The 10,595-nt window shown below is 34.4% G+C and overlaps 1 non-coding gene across 1 annotated transcript; it reads right to left on the bottom strand.

Annotated features, from left to right (window-relative positions):
* Window positions 1–8,059: 8,059 nt before the first annotated feature.
* TRNAS-AGA (transfer RNA serine (anticodon AGA)) lies at window positions 8,060–8,141 on the bottom strand. The gene has a single exon. It is a non-coding gene; the product is annotated as a tRNA-Ser (tRNA).
* Window positions 8,142–10,595: the final 2,454 nt, after the last annotated feature.

Genomic DNA, 10,595 nt, shown 5'->3' with positions numbered 1-10,595 from the left:
AAGACGTATGTCTGAGAGGTCTCTGATCAAACCCATCGAGACTTAGATATACAAAAATTATGTGTTAATGATCTGACATCATGAGTCCGTGATGAAGGTGAAACCCAAACATCTTACAACTTAAGGAATTGACGGGGAACATTGTTCCAGATATTGACGAAACTTTTGTTTCAGTACCAAAAATTCGAAACTCCAAATCATATTCAATTCGCATGCGTGGTCTTGATCAAACATTCGCAACCCACGATGTTTGTTACCCAAAAAGATCCAGTACATAAATTTTTTTATGAATATGATTTCTGTGTGAGTCTCATTTGAATGTCCTGGTCATGATAAATATTTTCAAAGTTGACTTGTCACTGATTACACTGGTCATACAAGTAATTTCTGTTACAATTTATCACCTTATGTTAGGATGACATGTAACAAAATTTTAAACCAACCCAAGAATCAATTTTAAAAGAAGCCCTTTGATACTTATCAAAAAGTATTCGATTGTAATTCACGGGAACATACACAAGCTGTTGATCATCTCTCTTGATGATTAACGAAGCAACCTTTTCCCGGGGTTTAACTGTTTTCGTGTCAAATTACATTTTTGACATCACAGAATTCCAAAAATTGTTTTTACTTGCTTCTTATCTTATTTCTTTGGAACACTACACTCACGAAATCCTTGAGGTTCTAAGTAATACCAACTTAGGCTGAAGATTTCACAAGTCTGGCATATGACTTCGCTTTTTCATCCCAAAAGTGAAAGAGCCTTGCCTCCATGCGAAGGGTTCTAACGGTTACATTTAAATAAAGGGAATATTGACAGGCTGTGTATACGTGACGTATGGTATTCTACCCGGTTTTCTAGGCGAAGTGACAGCTGCTTTTTGAAACATGGCTAACTTTTCGCAGTAATGGTCTGATTTTCAAGGTGCCACGTCGGATATCATTAAATGCATCCCGCTTTAAATTCAAATCAATCAGGGTTACATATAAAAGGGGGTTCAAGAGTGTGTTATACGGTTACGCGATCAAACACAAAAATTCCCAAATTCTCTGATTCTTCATCGTCTTCAAAGCACAAACTATCAAGTTGATCCTCATGTTTCATCCTACCCATAAGAATTGAAGATGCTGATTGTTTCACTGAAAAGGTCACCATTATCAACTGCTATGTTCAGTTCTTTTCCTGTTCCGATGACCTGGTTGTCAATGGCGGCATCAACTGCGTCATACAACTATTCAACTGACATCATCACTTTCAATCTAATGAACAACAAAAGGGTTCGTCTGACCAAGAACATGTTCATTGAATTTCTAAACATACCCCATAACCCACCGTTCTTTAAACCTATCAATTCCCAAATTATCTTCATGTTCAATGAGATGGGACAACAACCCACTCTTGAAAAGATAAGTGATTTCAGGAAATCAGGCTTGCCTTGCATGTGGAATTTTCTTTTCGGAATCTTTCTACGGTGTTTAACAGGAAGGATTGTTGGTCTAGACAGGGGAAGAATGGAGGTGTATGCAATGGTAATGGGTCTCTACTATGCTCTTAGTGTTGATTATGGAACTCAACTTTGGAAGGAGTTCATCAAAAGTTTAGAAAACACTAATGCGGATAGGGGAATTTCTTGTGCACGGTACTGGAGCTTAATTCTTGAAAAAGTTTATGCGAAGGAGGGAATTCCAGTTCCTGAAGGAGCAGATGTTGCAGAATTCTCATTATATCAATTTCCAAAAGTGGTTGAAGATGATGAAAATATCTTCACAAGTGTTGCAAGAATTCCTGATGCAATGCTTCGCAAGGTGTCATCTACACACAAAGTTTTAGTTCGCTACATGAAGACTTTTGATCCAAATGTGCGAACTGGAATACTTTTTGAAGTTAGTGGAGAGTCCTCAAAGAAGAAGAAGAAATATACAAAGGAAGAAAAACGTGAAGAAGTTGCGAAAGATAAGCTTTCTCCTAAAACTACTAAGGAGATAATACCCACAAAGTCAGGGGTATTAAAGAAGCTTCGCAAATCATCACAGACAACAACTACTTCTACTATTCGCAAAACTGAGATGAGTAGTAAGGGGGTTGTGTTTAGAGACGTTCCGGCTCCTGTTTCTCCTGGTTCAAAGAGAAAAAGAGCTCAAGAGATTTCAAAGCATATTTCTCAAAAGCTCTACAAGAAACGAAAGCTGATTATTCGCAATGAATCATCAGACGATGAAGTAATTCCAGAGACTCCACCAATTTCCATTTCCACAATGGTAAATGTTTCTCTTCCTATCACTTCGCAAATTTCCACCACCAAATCCATTCCACTTGAAGTTGTTCCAAACAAATCAGTTCAAGAGGAGGAAATTATTTCTGATAAAGTTGTTAACGTATCTAATACGGGGACACCTATCACAAATATTGAAGTTACAATGCCAATCACATCATTTTCTCTTCCAAATACAAGCACAACCACATCGTCCATATTTGACCATCCTTTAAAACATCCCTTTACTACTTTGTTCCCATCTCAATCACCTGAAACACCACAACCTATAACTTCGCAAGTTCAGTATGATGAAGAAACCGAAGGAGGAGGTTTTGGAGGAATGTTTGAAGCCATACATTTTGATTCAGAGGAGGAGGAAATACCTGATCATATGCTTATGTCAGGTAAGCAATTCAAAATCCTGAATCGAAAGTTGAATGCCATTATTTAATCACAAGCTGATGCTGGTACAAAGTCATCTATATCGGGATTGGAGGTTGAATTTATGATCAAAGCTGCAGAGAAGCGTATCATTACTAAAGTTGATGATTCTGATAAGAATAATGAGCTTCGTATTCAAGCTCAAGGAAAATCGTTTGATGGTGTTATAAACGATTTAAAAATTGTTACAAAAGAATGATACGTTCTGTTTGTCCAGGATGTGAAGAAGGTCAGGGAAGATGTTAACTTCAAAATTGAGGAGTTAAAGAAAGAAATTGCAAAGGAGATTCAAGATCTTCATTCGCAAAATTTGGAAGTACAAAAACGTGTTGATATTATTGCTGAAGCACTGACCAAGCTTGCTACTGATTATCAACCGTATGCTCAAATTATCGAAGCCAAGCATCAAGAGAATAAGGAGCAGTTTTCAAAATTAATTCAGTTGGCTACTGAATTAAAAAGTTGTGTTTCACAGCCTTCTCAACAATCAATTCTTACTCCGGAATTTTTAACTCTCAAAGTCAACACTTTAGAGCAAGCTATCCAGAAGGCGTTGGCCCCGATTACCAATTTTACTTCTCTTTTGCCAAAGAATGCCCCACCTGCTTTCATAGGGGTGCAAGGGGGAGAAATAAAAGGAAGTAAAGGAGAGGATGCGAAAACTGTTGGGAAGATTAATTCAACTCAGATTAAAACAACTCTGCCTGTAATCACGAAACCAATTCCTTCAACAATAGTAACAACGAAGCCAATCACTAAAGGAATTATAATTGGTTCAACTGAAGGAGGAAGTTCGAGTGCGAAACCTCAAATAAAGGATACTTGAAAAGGAAAAGAGGTGGTTGTTGAAAAATCAAAAGAAGAAAAGAAAGCAGAGGCAGAAGCTGAAATGGAAAGGTTAAGACAAGTGCAAAGTATTATGAGGCAAAGAGCAAATGATCCACCAACAATGAACAAGGGTGATCCTGCGAAGTTATATTCTTATGAAACTATTGAGTCCAAAGTGTTGGGGAATCACTTTTATGAATTTGAGAAGAAGCCTAGAAAGAGTTATGATGTTGCGAACTCAGACAGAAGCCAACTTGATTTTCCAATAAACGAAATGATGTTTATTACGGCGCAGTACAAGATAAGTGAAAATTTTGATAAGGCTGATGAATACACTTACTTGAAGATCAGATTTCATGCTGTACTTGCGAAGGATCAAGAGGAAGTTTGGTCCTTAATGAAAATCAAGAAAGTTTTAACAATCAAGAAGGATGTTATGTTCGAGAACATGCTTCAAAACTTTTTATATTTTGTGGTTCGTGTAGACAACAAGGCTTTTGATTTCACCATTGCTGATTTTCCCTTGATGAATCTAAATGATCTCATTCAAGTGGCATCTATTCTCAAAGACATGAAAGAAAACAAGCTGAAAGGACATGATACTGATGTGTTCAGATTTGGTTTCGCACATATCAAGATATTCATAGATAACTACTATGATTGCTTGGCGTTGACTGATGAAGAACTTGCACTGGGTCTTAGAAGAAAAGTTACAGTCTCTTGGGAATCAACCTTGCCTCAAACGGAGTTAAGGAAGTATGCAGATGGAGAAATATGTCTTAAACCTTTTGGAATGGTTTTCGCAGGAAAAGATACGAAAGGGAAGCACAAGAAGTTTTTGTTCAAAGTCTCAGAGATAGAAAGATACACCACTTCGCAATATACGAACTTTATTGTTCGTATGAATAATTGTGCGAAGAACAATGAAGGAGACAAGAAGGAACTTAAAAAGATAATCACCTGGTATTCAGAAATCCGGAGAACAATGCACTCAGCTATTCAGCATCTTACAAACTGAATAGTTTCGACTGTTTACAAAGGGGGAGAATGTAGAGACTAAATGTTGTAAAAGTCGAAGTGTTTGTTTCTTTAGTTTCACATTTTTAGTTATTTTACTAAGTCTTCTTTTGTGCGAAGCATATAGTTCAGGACTTAGTATATTTTTTGTACACTCAGGTTTCCTATAAATAGGGACTGAGGTTAGAAGTAGAGGATCAGATGAACGAGTGATTCATCATTCGCAAGTTTTCTCTGCTTAGTTCTGTAATCAGTTCCTTATTAATATAAGATCTAATTAATATTTACTTCTTGTGTTCATACTTTTCATTCAAACAATCATGATTGCTTTCTAAATCTCGATAACAATTCTCTACAAAAAGGATATGTTTTTTTGTTCGGTGGAGATAAATTGTAGAACAAATTATTGAAATCGTCCCTATGATTCGGTAAAAATTACTAGTTTGGTTCCTAAGTTCTTTTTTTTTTTTTTTTTTTTTTTTTTTTTTTTTTTTTGCATTCGGACCGTCCCTAAGTTTTGGTTTTATTACGTCTTTCATCCCTATTACACATGAAAAGACTATAATACCCTTTTCTATTTTCTTTTTCATTAATTTATTTGTTAGAGTTATTTATATTATTAATTAATTAAATGGGTCCCACCTAATTATATCCTTACACTTAACATCCCCATCACCAACACTTCTAACCCTAACACCACCATGGGAATCAATTCCAAATTCTCACTTCTCCGGTGAGCAACCATACGCCACCACCATCTCCGTCGGAAAATCTCTTGCCTCCGGCAAGACCAAAACTCCGAGGAGACTAGAACACCGACAAACAATAGATTTCGCTCCTATTTTTTCTTCCTGACCATTATCAAGTTTGATGATAGAACACCACACACCACCACCATCTCCGGCGGGACCAGAACTCTGGCGAACACCACACACCACCACCATCTCCGGCGGGACCAGAACTCTGGCGAACACCACAAGTCTGATGATAGAACACCCTCATTGTGATTTTTTCCCCTCTGGTTCCTCCATTGGACTGCCGAAAGAGATCTTAAATCGAAAATGGAGATCTGCAATATAAGATATGGAACTCAAATCGAAGATCTTCAGTGAACATGTATCTCTAATCTCCTATCACCATCTCCGTCTTACGGAAGTTAGAGCCACTACCACCATCGTGTTATTGACCGGGTGATTTTCTAAAATAGGAATCATCACCGCCATAGGTGGAGCAAGGTATCAGATAATGAGAAAATCAAATTGTTTCCTTCCACCGTTGCAGTCGGCTGTTTCCTTCCACCGCCGCAGGAGGTTGTTTCCTTTCACGAGCACCGCCGTTCCTTTAAAGAAATTCCAACAACCACCATCTCCTTCACTGCAAACCCATCCCCCGTCATCTTCATCAAAAAAAAACTTTGAAATTGGACTGCTAAATCAAAAATCACAACGAACATTGTTCCCCTTTAACCTCGTTTCTTCTGAAACCGTCTTTCATTTTTGGGATTTCATATGATTTTTCTTTCATCAACCATTTTAGGGTAGGTTTTCGGTTTTGATTTTCTGATTTTGGGATTTGATCTTGATCTGGTTTTGATTCTTATGATTTAATCTTTGGATCTAAACTGTTGAAACTGATTACGTTAGCGGTGGTGGTGCCGGAATAAATGGATGGTGGTGGTGTTGGTGACTGGTGTGGTGCCAGAATAAATGGATGGTGGTGGTGTTGGTGACTGGTGGTGATTGCCGGTGAACAGTGACCGGTCGTCGTTGTGCTGCAAGTAGGAGTTGGGTCCCAATAAATCATTTAATTGATTTTAATAAATCAATAAATAATAAATAAAACCGAAAAAAGAAAATGCAAAGGGTAATATAGTCTTTTCATTTCTAAAAGGGACGATATACACAATAAAACCAAAACCTAGGGATGGTCTACGTGCAAAAAAAACTTAGGGACCAAACTAGTAATTTTTACCAAACCATAGAGACGATTTTAGTAATTTGTTCTAAATTGTGTCCATCTAACATCTCTTTTGACTCATTTTGTTATGATATTTGGATTAGGGTGCATATATGGGCCAAAACCGGACTAAATTGATCGGTTGTATTAATGAGGTTTGGTTATGGTTAATATTGTTTTTTTTTTTTTTTTTTTTTTTTTATACTTTTTACCATAATATTGCAAATTGACATAAAATAGAAATTAAAAGTACTTTGTTATGAAAAGTGAACACAGAAAGTACATTGTGGTAAAAGAATAGAAAGTTCATTGATATAATGTATTGAAACTAGACTTGATTATAGAAGTATGTTGTAAAACTTAAAAAGAGAAAGTACATTGTTATAATTGGAAACACTATGGCTAAACTTTCAGGTAGTTAGGGTGGCAAATATGTCGTCTTCGGATTGGCAAGTCACGGATTGGCGGGTCATGAAGCTCAACCCAGACACAACTCATATAAATATTTGTGTCGTTTATCTTAACCCAAACCCAGATAAGCCAAACACGGACACCACCCGTGTAACCCGTTTAATTATACGTGTTCGCGGTTCAAAATCGGGTTCATGGGTAACAAGGAAGGAAGTCCAAATATTACATATTAACTTGTTAGTCTTTATCTCTCTTTTATTTAATAAATAAATTTTTTTATTTTTTTAATCCAATAAAAAATAAACGGTTTCACGGGTCGTCCCGTAAAATTATATGTAAACCCGAACATGACCTGTATAATAAACAGGTTGGCGGGTCAAAAAACTTAACTCAAACCTGTTTGTCTTCGTAATGGATTCATGTCATGTCGAGAATTGCAATCCATATAGCCCAACAATTTTTTTTGAATTCCAAAGCACTTTCTTTTCATTATGCTAATAAGTTTTAGTTCTCATTGCTGCTTATGCAGATGCTACTTATTTGAAACCATGAATTCGCTTGTCCCTCGCGAATTGCTAAAAACAGAGCTCGAACGGAATTTACAAAACAAATTGTTATTGTTATTGTTAATATTATTGGTACAATATTTTTATTGTTGTTCAAAGTACATGTTTTGCTCTCATAAACTCATTCACATGGTCATTGACTAATTGTACCATATATTATCATCACCTAATATGCAATGATAAGTTTTTCAAGCTAAGAAATAACACTTCCGGACACATTTGCCCTTTATGAACATCGACATAGCATCACTTGAATGAGAGTAAACTTTTCAAGTAAATTATACTTTCTTCTACAAAATAACAAAATAGGAATTAAATTAAAAGAATTTCATATACAAAATTCACTAAAAATAATAAAACTTCCAAATTTCTTTAACATAAATGTCTTTCAAAGAGCATGTCATATACTGCTTATCATGTCAAATCAAATAGAAAAAGTGGCAAACAACGATGATATGTATTAGCAAGAATTAGATTTCTAAAGATAGATTTGCAAAATTAATAAAACAACTGTTTGGTTTCCAAAAACGTCGAACAATGATTTCAAATTTGACTAACATTTTTCCTCACAACACCTAAAAAAAACGTGGACGGCAGGATTCGAACCTGCGCGGGCAAAGCCCACATGATTTCTAGTCATGCCCGATAACCACTCCGGCACGTCCACTTTGTTGTTTTATTTTCTCTCGCATTTGTATAGTATAATACATCATTACATCCTACCAATCAGCTAGAAAGGCAAAAACGCGCACGTATAACGGGGATAAGGACGAGTATCGGGGGAAGGGGGGTTTTGTTGATTGCTAATAAATCATAATCTTAATTATTTTATTAGTTTTATAAACTAACTAGGTGTAAAACCTGTATATTATACGGGTTGATTAAAAATGAATTTAAATATTAAAACGTAAACAAAAAATATTTTTTAAATAATAAATAAAGAAATGTATTCATTGCAATTTAATATTATATTTTTGACATTTAATACTTCATATATATAAATATATAAATATTATATGACTTTTTATTTTTAAAATTTAAAAAACCTAAGAATTGACATGTTGATATTATTTATTTCAAAAATATCACAAAATAACATGAGTTAAACTCATGAAAGATTGACATACAACAAAATGGATCTTCATTTATTATTTACTAGGTGTTAGACTCGTGTATTACACGAGTTTATAATAAAAAGACTTAATGTATAAAATTATAAGCATTAACTATATTTAAAGTAATAATTTTACATAAATACAAAGAATATAATAAATAAAGTAAGTAATTTAATATATAATTTAAGATTTTGAAAGTTATAGAGCATTTATTATGAAATTTAATAGAATGATCTACTTTACATATATAAATTTTATTAAAATGTGGATTTTAAATTTAAGAAAATAACAAGTGGAAAAAAAAATAATTCAAAAATCTTAGAAAATGACATGCGTCAATTTTAATAAGAACTTGACATTTGGCAAAATTAATTTTCATTTATTATGTTAGATTATAGTTGATTAGTATTCAAATGTAATCAAAATATATTATAAAATAATAATTTACTTTTTTTGTAGAAGCAGTTTAAAGAGTTTTATGAAACCAATTGAGATGATTTCATTTTTGCAGTTGAGCTTTTCAATTTTAAACACTTGATTTATTAGAAAAAAATCAACTTATTTTTTAAGCTTATATCCAATGGTTAATCTTTAAAAAATCAGTACTTTCCTTTTTCCTTTTATAAGATACATAGAGAGAAGAAAAAATATAACTTATATAAAGACATATATGATCGATCGTATAGTCATTCCATTTGCACCGGAAGTCAATTACAAATGCTCTCAACATATTTTCTATGGTTAAAATGGTTCTTTAACTTTTGCAGTAGGTTTGGGGGTGATACGACGTACATAAATTTGATTTTCTCCCCTAGTTCTTCCTGCGTAGATTTTCAAAAACGAGGGAAAGACGATTTGTTACTGCAATGAAAATGAGAATTCACCAACATTTGAATGAGTAGGAAATGGTACGCCGAAATACATGGTGAACATAAGGGAAGTATATGACCGAGTTGGACACCACAAACTTCACGTTTGATGTGGTGGAACATCTCTTCAATGCTTAAGTGAATCCCGTTATCAATGATTTTAATGATAAGTTGTTTGACGATACATATGATGCATCAGACATGTTAGTAGATGATTCAAGCGAGAATTATGATGAAATTAGATCGGCGATTAATAGGCATGTCGTAATATTTAACCATGTTTCAATTGTGTTTTTTTTAATATTTAATTTTTTAAATTAATGAAATAGTTTCTTTTTATTAATTTTATATCATTACATTTGATTTAATTAAAAGAAAAAAGAAAAAGGAAGTATGGTAAGGTGTGGTACCGTTCCTATTAATTTTGTGGATGAGCAGATAACAAGAATAAAGTGATGTGGTGCTCACGTGACAAGCAAAAAGTTTGGTACCACACCAAACGGTCTTAACATCATCATCGACATCGCCACCATCGTTGCAACAATCCCATTTTGGACAATAACAGCCCACAAAACACCACCAACATCCACAATCGCTATCATAATCGTCCCAACACACCACTTCAACCACCGACCGACTAAGAACAATCACCATCACCCAAGACACCGTTGTTTACCTCTGTCGCTCTCCGCCACCCTGATTGCTTCAGAATCATCATCGGCGTCCCCTTTTCAAATGTTTCTGTTGATTACATCTTCTATCACGACCACTCTTCATCTTCGTCTTCGTTTTGTTTTATGAAATTAAGATTTTTTACCACTAAATTGTGGGCTACTAAGATCTTTTTATCTCGATTTATCATCAATATGGATAACGAATAACTCCATCTAAACCAGCTAATCATCACCAATAGGTATGTATTTCCCGTCATTCTATTAACTCTTTGATTTTGTTTTGTACGATATGCAAATCCCTATTTTAATAAATGAATAGTTTTAATATGCTTTTGTCAAGTGTCACTCTAACACAACTCCTCATTAATATTATGTTATGTGTCATGTAGATATATTAGGCAATTCATTTCAAAATTCAAAATTTTTTAACTTTTTTATTTTTTTTTATTTTTTATCTCATTAA

The sequence above is a fragment of the Lactuca serriola genome, chromosome 4 (genome assembly GCF_051521515.1).
Source record: "Lactuca serriola cultivar US96UC23 chromosome 4, Lser_US96UC23_V15, whole genome shotgun sequence".
NCBI classification, from domain to species: Eukaryota; Viridiplantae; Streptophyta; class Magnoliopsida; order Asterales; family Asteraceae; genus Lactuca; species Lactuca serriola.
The sequence above is the reverse complement of the archived record's forward strand: the minus strand, read 5'-3'. Positions and strand labels throughout refer to the sequence as shown.